Here is a 13,384-nt window from a genome sequence, read left to right on the forward strand (position 1 = left end):
TCTGGAAACCAGGGACTCCCAACTCACATTCCAGTTTGCAAAGATGATAACCTTTAACTGAGCATACAGGAAGCCTCCCTTGACGAATGGGAGGAGGTCCTTAAGTAGATCCTGACACTACTTGTGATCCTCCTGGCAGGGAGGTGAAGGGAGGGGTGACTTTAAACCTCCAGGTGTAAACATGCGCACTGAGCCAAAACTCATTCCATGCTGCCGGAAGGCAGGGCTGTTGGCGTCAGCTAACATTGGACAAATGTCATCAGGTGCCCACTGCTCCATCTTCAGGTCATCCAGGAACTGTTCTTTATAACACAGACTACCTCTAAAGTGGCTCACCACCTCACCTGTTTTTTTTGTTTTTTTGTTTGGTTGGTTGGTTTGGGTTCTTTTGGCCACAGCAATTATCTCCTCTTTATAAGCTAGAAAGTTCAGAATTATAGAGAATTAACTGCAGTATATTTAAGAAGTCAATGGGAACCACAGACCTTGCACTCATTCGGCCTGTGAGCCTGTGAATTAATAAAATGCTCTTTGCATTCACTCCTTCTGTCTTTCTCAACCACCAAATTTAGAAAGCAGGCATGTTGGCACATGCCCGTGACCCCAGCACTTGGCAGGGGATAAGTTTGAGCAGATTTGCTCTCCAAAGCCACTTAGGGGAGAAACAGGGAGAGAGAGAGAGAGAGGGGAGGAAAAGACAGAGGAAGAGAATCCTTCTGAGCAAGCAAAAATGCCTAGTAAATATGACCCAATTTATTGATAAATTCCCTGTAGAAGTCATCTAACCAACAACATTTTATATTTTAATCACAATTGCTTTTGTTTCTTTCCCTCCCATTTCTCTGGGGTGTCACAGAAAGGTCAGCTGTGATCCAAAAATATTGTTGAAAACTTTCATAAAAAACACTCATAATTACTATGTTTGAAATTCAGAGGCTGTGTGCCGCTGTTGAACTCTTGCACCGGTCTGTTCTGCTCCACCTAGAGGGGCAGCCAGGCTCCACTGTCCATGCTGTATGTATCACCCTCTTGGTCAGCTGGCAGCCTTTTAGTTACCAGACAGGTTGTTATGGTACCCCATGCTTTTGTTCCAATCATCTTTATATAGTAGCACAGCAGGATATCTCAATGACAATGTCCCTGTCACTCAGGGATTTTATCATCTCATCTCAGCACAAGGAGAACACAGCAAGAAGCATAGCAGGAGTCACATCCTCATAGTCACATAGCATAGTCACACCACATCCACATAGCTTTTACTGCAGTGTACTGTTACAATGGTCCTTTTTATAGTAGTTATTGCTGTCAATCTCTTAAGGTGCCTAACTTATAATAAATTGAGTATTATTATAAGTATATGCATGTAAGTATTGATAGAGTCTCTGAAAATGCAAAGCATCCTAGAATGTATCTCCTGTGGATAAGGAGTGACTTCTATAAGCTGCATGTCCTGACTGTGTTATGTCACAAACATTGATGGGCATGTCTGTATCTTTCCACACATTTGTGTCTTCTCCATGCTGTGTCTTTTCCATACAGTGAATTTCTGGAATTTACTGACTAACCAATAAACTCACAGGCTCTATCCATTTGTTGGCTGTAATTTACCAGAGTAGTCCCAATTTCCCTTGATAGCTGGCCATTGGCAAACTCGGCTTCATTTATTCCAATCTTAATTACTAAAGTTAACTCTCAAATCACATGTTAATACTCCACAAGATTTACAAGCACAGGGGTTAAAGGATCACAAAGAAAGGTCTATGGAGACTGCAGAGTTCAGAGAGGGTCTCCTAAAGTCAGAGAGAAAGAAGCGCGCTCAAAGGAAGTCTGCAAGGGAACAGATAGAAATGTCCTGTGGGTGCCAGCTGTCCAGACACAGTTGTCAAAGTCAGGTCTAGGTGACAGGCCCCTTAAGGGTCAGTCTGAAGAGGGCTGAGTGTCATGGGCAGGAGAAACTGCACGTGGGCTGTAGCTAAGAACTGAACAAGACTCTTGCCTGCAACACTTTCTGGACACAGCTAAGGACGTGGGCAGGTGACTGGTGGGCACGGCTGCTCCACTTTGGTCACAGGGTGGCCCTTCTTTCAGTCTCAGGTGAGGAGTTTCCATCTGGGGTGATTAATAGTCTCATATGTCACGTGGTTCTGATATGACTTGGTATATTTTCAGGTGTCATGATTTATTGGCACAAATAAATTATTTATCAATTTGTGCCTCCTGGTGTTGGCAGATGGTAGCTGTTTACGCGCACAAACAAGATGTAGAGTCATTGTTTTTTGGCACTTACACTCAAAGAGAGTAATTCGGGTCAGATTTGTTGCTTTATAAAGTAGAGTCATGTTAGGCTAAGCACCACCTGAAAGCCGACATTCCATGCACGACGACATGCAGTCTGTTCTTCCTGAACCTCTGTCCTTGGAGTTGACCCTGATGCCTGCTGGGTCAGTATGGGAAAATTCTGTTCCGAGATCCTCTCCTTGATTTCACTCCCTATCTTCCAAAAGCAGTAAAAAGTAATTTGATTTTCTCTTATATGGCTTGATATTAATCATGATCATCTCTGTAGTGCTTATGTGTGCTGTGATCTGCAAGAGGAATATTCATCACAGAATAGCTCGTTGATTCCCATGAGACTGTGACACAAGGATGCCATTATCTCCACCCAATAGATATGAAGCACAAACATGTTTAGTCTCTTGCTCCAGGTCACTCAGAAAGTGATGCAGAGTGGGGATTTATATTCAAAGATTTTCTTGGTTCCTATATGATGAAATGCTCATGTGTCTGTTAAAAAAAAATAGGAAAAACTCAAGTGCAGAGGCCACAGTTTGACTTTTCCTCCACTGCTCCAAGGTAGAGGAAGAATTCTTTAGAGGGTAATACAGGCTGATCATGGAGAACCACAAATGAGTCTCACAGAAATCCAAAGGTCAGGATCTTGGGGGGAATAACAGGGCATTTTCTAAAGAAGATTGGGAGTGTTACTTATTCTATAAAAACGAAGCTGCCTTCAGGGTTTACCTCCAGGGCCAGCTGGAGGCTAATCTCTGAGCCAGCCTTCTGCTGTCTGTCACCCGGAGTTACTGGAGTGTCAACACCAGCTGTTTGTAACAGTACTGGGGAGTGTCACATGGTTTACAATAACCACAGTGACCACCCCAAAGCCAGCATGTTTCTGTGTCCAAGCCTGAGGCAAAAGGGGAAAAGAGAGGTGTAATGAGCCCAGTGGCTGCTGAAGGTCACACAGTTAGCAACACAACTGGCTTAAATCCAGACCTGACCCCAAAGGCCCTCAAAAGATTCCAAGAAAACCAAGGGCCTGTAGAAGGTGCCCAGACTCTTAGCTGCCTGGAAAATGGAGTCTGCCCCTTTCGGAAATACTGGTTTGACTACCCTGAGGTAGGATGACATCATTTTCTCTACTGTGAACAGGTATAGAGGACACAGACACTGAACATCATCCATTTACTTAACTGAGGACCAAAAAAAGCAAGTGTGAGAGCCAGGTGAGCCCTCTTGAACACCAAGTAGAAGCCTCCATCAGAAGGCCCCAGGAGCTTCCACAAAGTCAAGTGCTGTGTGGTTCTGGTGCTTCTGCCTCTGACAGGCTTCAAGGCATTCAGCTAGCTTCAGCTTCTCTGGTACTAGAAAGCTGTGTTAATGAAATAGGAGTATAGATTTGCCAGTGTCCTTCTAACCCGACTTCTGGAGTGATACTTTCAATGTTGAATGTAATAAAAATTCCTCCCAGGAATGCTGACATGGCTGGTAAATAATTTGCATTTTTAGTGGTTTGTGTAAGAACTTGAAAGCCCAAGAGCAGCTATAGCCTTTAAAAATAGCTGGATAAAGAAATAGGCTGGCTCTCTTCCTATTCACCATGACTGTTGCTAGGCTTATCAACTAAACAGCAGGATTCAAGCTTTGTGTGTGTGTGTGTGTGTGTGTGTGTGATGCCTGATGCCTCAGTTTCATATCTGTAAGTGGTGCTTTAAATTGCCAGAGATCAGAGACAAGCTATCTTCTTTGCACAAGAGCCTCCATTTTCAACAACCAACACCATTGCCGTGGCTTCAGACATGTCCCCAATGCTGCCATTGTCACTTTAGCCTGAGGACAGACTGTGTGGTCCCCTGTTAGGTCCTGAATTCTGTCCCCTCAGAATACATACATTGAATCCATAGCCCTGTGGAAATGTGGCCTCTAGAGGGTGGTTCATGTTAGATGAGGCTACAGGGTGAGGTCTGAGTCCGTTAGCACGGTATTTAAACTACAAAGTGATCCCAGTGCCATGGAGGGTCAGCCTCTCCTGACAGACAAGAAAAGGTCACGTCAGAACACAGCCAGAAGGTCCCATCTGCAAGCCAGGAAATGTCTTCAGGAAAAACCAACCCCTCCAATGTCTTGATCTTAGAGAGCCAGCTTCCAGAATGGACAGAGAATGAATGTCTCCCTCCGGCTGCACCACCCAGTCTGTGGGTTTCTGTCATGGCAATCAGGAAAGACTAATACACACCCCTTAGCCAGCATGGTGGGTCCAAAGTATTCCCACCACTTTTCAGTTACTCCATTCTTTAAGAGCTGAAGGAGAATCTCTAAATACCTCTCACTTACCCTACTCCTTTTAGCAGGCCAAACATTTCAGACACATATAACCCAACCTCAGATCTTTGGATACAGACGAAAAGATAAGAATACTGTCCTGTCCATGAGAGTCTTCGAGAGGTCCTGGTGATGTCACAGTTACCCTCACTGGCCCCATTCCTAGACTCAGAGTTACAGCATGGACACCCAAAGGTCCGGGCTCCAGATTTTGCAGCATGCTGCGAAGGCCTACTTGCCTCCATTTCCCTACACATCAGTCTACCACTTTGCCTGACAGACTGTCACACCATGGCGATGCCCGGTTTTATCTGCTCATTCCTACAATGAATATTTATTGGATTATTATGTACCAGGCACTGTTCCAGGGAGCTGGGACATTGCAATAAAAAAAAAGAAGAAGAAGAAAAAAGAAAAAGAAAAAGTCTCCATTTTCGTAGAAGTTACATTCTAGTATAAGCCCTTATAATTAAGCATCTTTAATCAAGCTGGATTTCTGTTTATCTCATTGTAACACTGCTCTTTAGATTTTTACAGCATGCCATTTCAGGTCAATGACAGGTTTCTGTTCCAACCACATTCTCATCTTTTCCCTTCATTTTCTTAGATGAATAACATCACCAATACGCCATGTTACCCACAGAAGCATGCTTGAGAGGAAGAGAGACAACAGGAGCTTCTGTGCCCAGCGGCATCCACACGTCATATCAAGGCAAGGAGCAGGGGACGGTTTCCAAGAGTCTGGAAGACAGAGAAATTATCAGAGCTAAGGGCAAAGGCATCAGACTATTTGCTTCTACGTAAGCCCTGTACTGGCAGTAAAAACACAAACACGATCAGATCCCCTTTCCTTCTCCTCGGGGACCTCTCTTGGCTCATTTCTTAAAACTCAATTGCACTAGGTTCAGACAAAAAGATCAGCAAAGGTCACGGCAGTGAAATGCATATTGCACGCTGATCAGGGACCTTGGGTAGGCGTTACAAGCATGAACTCAAAAGCGAGAGCACTAAATTCACCCTGTAATTATTTTATTTTTGCCTATAGAAAGTCTCAATCAAATTTCTATCCCTAGTTCAAAGCAGTGTTTTCTGAAACCGTCCAAAAGCCAACTTGTATTTTTTGTCTAAAACATACATAGTAACATAAACAAGTGGGCAGTGGGAATGTGAACTTACAGGGGTGAGGGATGTGTCTTTTAAAGCTAACAAATCCAGAAATCACCTTCATCATATTTCTAACTGTGTTTAAAGATAAAACACCTTGTTTTTCTTCTATTCAAACCAGTAGACAATTGTCAGTGTCACAAGGTCTAAGTTTAAGCGGAAGAGCAATGCTGGAGGCCAGGGCTCCGCACCACTGGTCTTGCATTCTCTCGGAAGTCTGATCATTTCTTCATCTTGAAAACTCACCCTTCCAGAGCTATCATGGAGACGGTGGTGCCAGTGGGGGGTGGAGTAGAATTTTGAACAGGGTTCAATTCCACTTAGAGAAGCTTCTTCAGGTTTGGTCTTTTGCCAAGGAAAGACAAGTAAGGAATTGGCTCTTGGGCTAATCATGAAGGGCTGAGCTAATCTGAACATCAGGCAAAGCATCTCTGGCTGCACTCTGAAACCGGGTAACATGAAACATCCAAGCCATGTCCTTGGGGCCCAAGAGGAGAGCAGCACCTTGTACCAGGTTAAGCCAGGCCAAGCAGCACGAAAACTGATTTTGTGTGAGATTTATCATTGTATTTGAAAAATCACTGGAGTTTATCTACGGAGCATCAAGCTGATTTTGAAGTGTATTGTCTTCTTTTTGCATTGGGCCCTGGTTCTAATGGAGACCTGTGTGAAGTTCGGAATACTCATGAATAAAACCATGGGCAAAAACTCCACGGAGGATTGCAAGCAGTCACATGGCAAAGACTGCCAGTGAGCGTGGTGTCCTCTACATTAACTGAGAAACTCAGATGGGGAGAATATTCCTAGCTTTATAGCTGACAGCAAGAGAATATTTCCTTGTTCTGCCAAAATGTGGTGCTCCTCACTGTCCTACCCATACTTCCCCTGCCTCACAGCTCTGGACTGTGAGTTCAGATTCAGGCATTTTCTAGGTTTCTCTCATTGTCTTTTTTTGACTGTTATGGACATAAGTGGCAACATGTTTCAAATAAGAATATACACATATATACATATACACATATACATACATATATGTACACATATATACATAGTATGCATGTGTGTATATATGTATATTATATGTATGTATATATGTGTATATGTATATATTATTTATATTTATATATGTATATAAAGCTCCTTGGATATCAAATGATTCTTATGGAACAACAACTTGATGAATTAACTGTAGATAAATCAGAAACACGTGGATTGAATTCCCCCTCCGAATATGTATGGATTTATATATCAAAGGAACTGTGCCTGAGAATATGTCTTTTGAATTTTCCTGGACCCAGAATCTTCATTTCAGGCCTGCTTGACATCTTTCCTACTCCAGGTCAAATTGCATGGTAAATCCATACCTGTGTCTGCACGGGGGTCACAGAGGAAGGTCACAGAGCTGTCCACAACTCGGCAGCCCTGGTGATAACCGAGGTTCGCAGCATGTGCTGTGAGAGGGCCTCGAGGCCTCCAGCTTGCCTGTGTTCACACTCGCTGAGGTTTGTTTTTGTTTGGCTTTTCATCTGAGAGAAGAACGTTCTAATGAGCTCCACCACCGCGCTCCCACCCCCTCCCATCGTTTTCTTCCCATCGCTGAAACCCTCAGGGAGAATCTACTGTGTGTGACAAAGAAATATGTCTTTCCTCTGTGTTCCAGACCTTGGAAACCATCCAAGACCCCCTTTCCCCGGAGGCCAGCTCTCCTCCGATATGATTTGCATTTCACCGCCATACACTGAACCCGACAAGAAGTTGTCTCGGCAGAATGGTGAGAGCTAAAAGTGGGACTCGAGAAGCCTCCATTTTCCAGCGCGCTCTGAACAACATCTCTGCTGCCAGAAACCTAAAGCCAAACTCGATCTGAAATTTATACAGAAAAGAACATCAACACACTCAGTTTCTCCTCCCCTTTCCCAAGACCCCCTCTTGACCTGAGAATGTCTATTTCATGTTTAATTTAATTTTAGATTGCTAATTAATATATTTTCTCCCTCCTCCCCCATGCTTGACATTTACTTTCACATTGTCTCCATTTTCTCAAACTACCGTTATCCATGAATTTTTAACTTGGAAAACAGAACAAAGCACCTCTTGAAACGTAAGCAAGATTTTGAAAAAGAAAGAAGAAATTGGGTCAGAAAAAAAAAAGTCTTTTTTTTTTTAATTGATTCAGTTTAAACCATCTGAAATTACTTTAAAATATACTTCACACAAGGAAAGAAAACTTAATCACCCCTCCTGTATTTGGTCATCCTTTTAAAAGCTATTGGATATTTCTCCTTACAAAAGAAGTAATATTGAAGTTATTGTGGTTACTCAAACAGATTAGTTAGTACTGCACTCAAATTAGCACTGATGTTAGCCAGAACTCACTCCCAAAATGAACACGTGTTTTTCTGAACTGTTACTAAAAGCTTCCCATAGGGAGACCCCAGCACTGCACACGGAGCATCATCAGCTGCTCCCTGCTTCCTCCCCTCCATAACACCTTAGGGAAATCAGATGCAGCCTTCTCGCCTCACATCCCTGTCCAAGAAGCCCCAAGGAACGTTTGAAATCTAAATGCTGCCTGGGGAGTGGCATTTCAGCCCAGTGCAACCTTTATACAGTTACCTAAACCTTCATGTATTTGCTGAAAGCCTTCATGTGTCCCATCACCAAGGAAAGTAGATTAAAATTTCAGGCTGAGGTCATAAGAGAATTTACCAGACTCCCCTGGAGCCTTCATGGGTTGTACCTCGTCTACAGTGGCCGTCCTTCAACCCCCAGATGACCTGGTATAAGGGTGAGCGTGAAGGGTGATGAAAAGGTCACTTCTCTCTGCTGCCTCCCAAGCCCTCTGGTTTACAGGATAGATCCAGACTTCTTTGCACAACGGAAAGCTTAGGAGAGCCGGGGCCTGACAGTCTTTCTCAGCCCTTCATTATCCCTCAGAAGCCACTCAGGTCCTTGTCCACTCAGAGTCCCCCGGTTATATCAGTCCCTGCCTATCCCTTGCTCTGAAAGGCTTCCTGGTCAACACTGGCTTCTTCATGAAGACTCAACTCAAAACTTCCCCCTAATTAAAGATTTTCCTTTGTCACATGGGACACATACTCGGCTCTTCTCATGGTGACCTGATTTTCCTCAGCCAAGGCCTTCCTACTTCCTGAGAGAAGACCTTACAATTGTTTGTTCCCTGGAGCAGACACTGGTGTTTGGTGTAAAGTACAACAGAAACAAGGGAATGGTGACAGCCAAGTCTAGATGGCCAGTTTGCAGAGTCTGTGACACCTTCTCAGCAGTCAATCCAGCTTGGCCAGTAAACTGCCAGCAGTACCAGCCCGTGGCGTAACTGCTCATTCTTCCCCTCAGGATAGGCCTCAGGTATTTTTACTGAATGCAGAGCTTATCCCAGCCCTACCAGATCATTCTAGAACCTTGTAGAAGCCAAGGGGCTGCTTGGCCTTCTCCCCAGCATCTACCCACACTCCACCTCACTCTTGTTCTTTATTTAAGAGTTCACAAATTATTCTGGCCAATTTAATCAAAAAATGTTCTGTGAGATAAAAGGGTCATGGTGATTAATTTTGCTCCCTTGATGAGGAGAAAATTTCATTTTCTATAGTTAATAACACAATGTCACACTCCAGGTACGTTCTAAAGAAGAGGGGCTTGTAGTTCTTGTCCACAGTTAAGGGGGCACATATCCTTGGCAGTAGCTTTCTGCCTGGCAGAGTCCAGAGACAACACAGCATCAAAATGGTAAGAAATCTAGCCTAGATGGCTCTCATAGCACACCTACTCCAGAAATAACCCTTAACCCAGTAACCCATTATTAATCCACCCATGAGGACAGAGCCCTAATCAAGACCTGTCTAATCCAACTTTTTAATTTCTCATAATGGAGATTAAGTTTTGACATTACTTTTAGAGAGGACAGACAACATTCAAACCATAGTGCCGTGCAGATGAAGCCAGCTGTTTGTTTTAATCAGGTCATGTCTGAAATAAACTACGCTGTTAAAACCAGGCTGTATCCCAACCCTTATGGCCACAATGCTGAGGTTTGCCCCCATTCACTGTCACTAGACAGGGAAGTGCTTTCTGTGAGCTGACTCACTTGATCTTCACCAGTTCTGGGTGGCACCTGCTTTTTATGGCCCAACTTTACTGACGAGAAAGCTGGTTACAGACTCCAGCAGACACTGCACACAGCCCACAGGTTTCATATTTTTCAGGACAAATAACCATTTCATTGGCCTCAGAGAAGCAGCAACAGAGCCACAATTAAACTACCCACAATATCTACCTTGTTTCTAATCCAAGCACTCCCTAGATAACCCAGTTCTTCCAAGATTGGTAACTTCCACTGGCCATTCAAAAGTCATCAAAAGTCAGGTAGGAAAAGTCGAATTCCCCGAGTAATTAAAAAGGCCCTGATTGTTGCTCCTTTACCCTCACAAAACTGGTTCTAGCTAAAGCTTGACTCCATCATGCCTGGAGAGTGAGAAGTGGAGGTATTGCAGGATATGACACCACTACACACACAGTGAATTCAAAGACAGTGTTTCTAGTTGTGCTGTGGCTCAGCTGTTAGCACACACCGTTAATTCCAAACAATGAACTTGGAAAGTTAGCTTGTAGAAGGAAGCTCCCATGTTTAAAAGTGATGTCTAATTGAATGGCAGACAAAGTGACAAATCAGAGAAAGATTTGACAGAGTAGGCTATGCCCAATTCTCATGAAAAGAGAGAGAGGAAAGGGAAGCTACTTGAGGGTCGGTGCAGAGAGAAAGAGGAAGCAATTTTACAGGCAGAGTTTTACAGAGACAGATTAAAGAGAGAACAAGCTAGAGTCCAGTGAAGACAGAACAAACCAGAGAATGAGAAGGAGCCAGAAGATTAAAACAGATTGCTAGACTTAGTTTGAGACCAAGTGCAGTAATTCAGTCAGAAGTAAAAGAAGCCAGTTTGAATCAGTTAGCATGGAGAGGATTCTGAGCCAGAACAGCTGAGTTAACCAGTCAGTCAGAGTTCAGAAAGAGCTAGAAATGGTGAGCTTATTCAGCAGTAAGTCTCAGAGCTGAAACCATTCTAGATGAGATTATACAAAGGCTAGAAGCTTCCAGGACTAGGCCTAGCTTAGCAGATGGAGGCAGTAAGCCTCCAAGATGACAACTAGAGCAGGAGAACAAAGTTACAGCTACCTAGGGATGCTATGCAACACTGAGGACACCAGAATCCAGGAAGAGCTAACCAAATGCCAATCACATAAGGACTGCAGAGGCCAAAGGAGAAGGGGAGGGACACTGCCAAATTAGATGTGGGTGGATTTCCACAGTCAATGCTGGCCGCACATTGCCTTTCAGAATTCTGAGTCTTGGAATAAAAACAACAACCATATTTGTCTGCAAATATACTGTTTATCCAAGATTAGGGAGCAGGCTTAAACTAGCTGTCTTCTTCGTCACACCACCCTTTGCCCCCCCTTGCCATTCTGTTCTATTACTGTAAGTGCTACCAGTCAACAACACATATAAAACCAGTGATGGTTCCTCCCTTATAAAAGGTAGGAGGTTTAGGCTCCCCACACCCATCTCCATGGTCCCCCATCTGCTTTCCAGAGACACTCAGATGGGCCTTTCCCAACTCTTAGGAGAGCTTATAACCTTGAAGGCCTGATGCCGACTACTGTTCCCAGTTCATCCATGTGAAGTGGATGCCACACTTAACTCCCCTCCGCCTCTCTCTCTCTCTCTCCATCTGCAAAATAGCCCAAATAATGTAAGCCACCTGCTTCCCTCGCAGGAGCGCAGTGAGAATTAATGGTACAGGGCTGGTGTTGCCAGCTTTCCGAAGAGCTCGGTGTATTTAGAACAAGAGACTCTACGGATAACAAATACAGCTCCCTAATCACGGGACTTTGAAGCCGCCCATATATTTTCTGAGCCAGGGATACAGGAACATCCGATTCCCTATTTGTTATTTGAAATGGTGCCCAAAAGAGAAGGGGACAAGACATGATGGAAAGATATGGTCGAGACGACCCTTCTGGTGACCGTCCATTCAACATCTGTCCGTGGGAGTCGGGGGGGGGGGGGGAGGGAGGTGATTACAGGGCCTCAGACTGTGGGAGTCCATTATCATTAGCGAGGTATTTCAAGTTGAGTGGACCGAAAGGACAGGTCAGGCCACAGATATTTTTACTGAATGCAGAGCTCAGTCCAGCCCTGCCAGATCATTCCAGAACCCTGCAGAAGCCAAAGGGCCTCCTTGCCTTCTCCCAGCATCTATCTCCACCACGGCCCACTCTCGCTCCTTATTTAAGACTTCACAAATTGTTCCTGCCAGTTTAACCAAAAAATGTTCTGGGAGGTAAAAGGGCCACTGTAATTAATTCTGCTCCCTTGACTGGAAGGTGAAAAGCTTTTTATTATGTAAATTATAAATGTCCTGGAGGGAAACTTTATCCCCCCCCCCACCAATGTCAGGCTGCCTACATCAGGATTTTTTTAATGTTTATTAGTCTAGGGGGGCTGTTTACGAGGTTGCGTAGCTTCTAAGTGCTGGCATTTATCTATTGCTTCAAATAAGCCTAGTGGCAGGGAGCCACAGTTAGACCACTAAATATGAAGAAGGGGAGGCAATTGTACTGCCCACAGACAGGCAGACAGCAATGAGGAGCAGCTCGTGAGCCCAGAGCAGTGTGGAACTCACCAACCTCCAGGCTGAGCCCAAGGCCTGCCCACAGTCATCTCCTCTGTCTCTTTGGTGATTCTCACCAGTGTCCTCTCAGCCTTTCCCACAAGGGATAAGGACATCCATACACCCTAGGGCTGAGAGGTCTCCTCCTCCCTGCCCCCTTCTCCAGCTTGCCCAGCCGCAATTCTTTGTTTGGGACCATTCTTTTTTATAATAGAACGCACACTGGAAACTGGAACTCTTTCTTCCTGCAGAGCAATGAGTGTTTGTACACAGTGATGTTTGGCTGGCCCATGATGCCCAGAAACCTGGCCAGCAGTCCTCTCCTTGTGTCTGTGAGGATGGAGTTTGGATGAGATTTATTTACACTGAAGTCAATAGACTCTGAGTGAAGCAGAGGGTCCTCTCTAACATGAGAGGCCTCATCCAAAGTGAGGCCTGCGAGACTGACGGGAAGTGACACACACATATGCTCAAGAGTTCTCTCACTGGACAACTCTAAGTGCTCACCACAAACACCATTCTTCTGTAGGAAGTGAAAAGTTTAGCACTGTGACCCCTGTCTTATAAGCCTGGGGGAAAGGTTGCTTAAGCCCCTTCCATTACAAAGCAGCACCTCTTAGCTTGTACCTCAGCAGCTGAGTGATTTGTCCTAAGCTACCACAGGAGAAGGAGCCAGAGAAGAGAGGGAAGGATGAGAAGAAAGGAGGTGTGAGGTCGATATCCCAAATAGATCCTGACTGGGGAATTTGCATGAGAAGGCTTCCTTAGGCTCATATACTTGAAAGAGGTCCTTGGTTGGTGGACCGAAGAGAGGTTGGTGGGAGGTGTGGTCTTGTTGGAGGAGGTGTGTCACTGTGGAGGGCAGTGAGGTTTCAGTTCTCTCTCTCTCTCTCTCTCTCTCTCTCTCTCTCTCTCTCTCTCTCTCTCTC

Source organism: Grammomys surdaster, unplaced genomic scaffold, assembly GCF_004785775.1.
Source record: "Grammomys surdaster isolate TR1022 unplaced genomic scaffold, NIH_TR_1.0 165, whole genome shotgun sequence".
Classification (NCBI taxonomy): Eukaryota; Metazoa; Chordata; class Mammalia; order Rodentia; family Muridae; genus Grammomys; species Grammomys surdaster.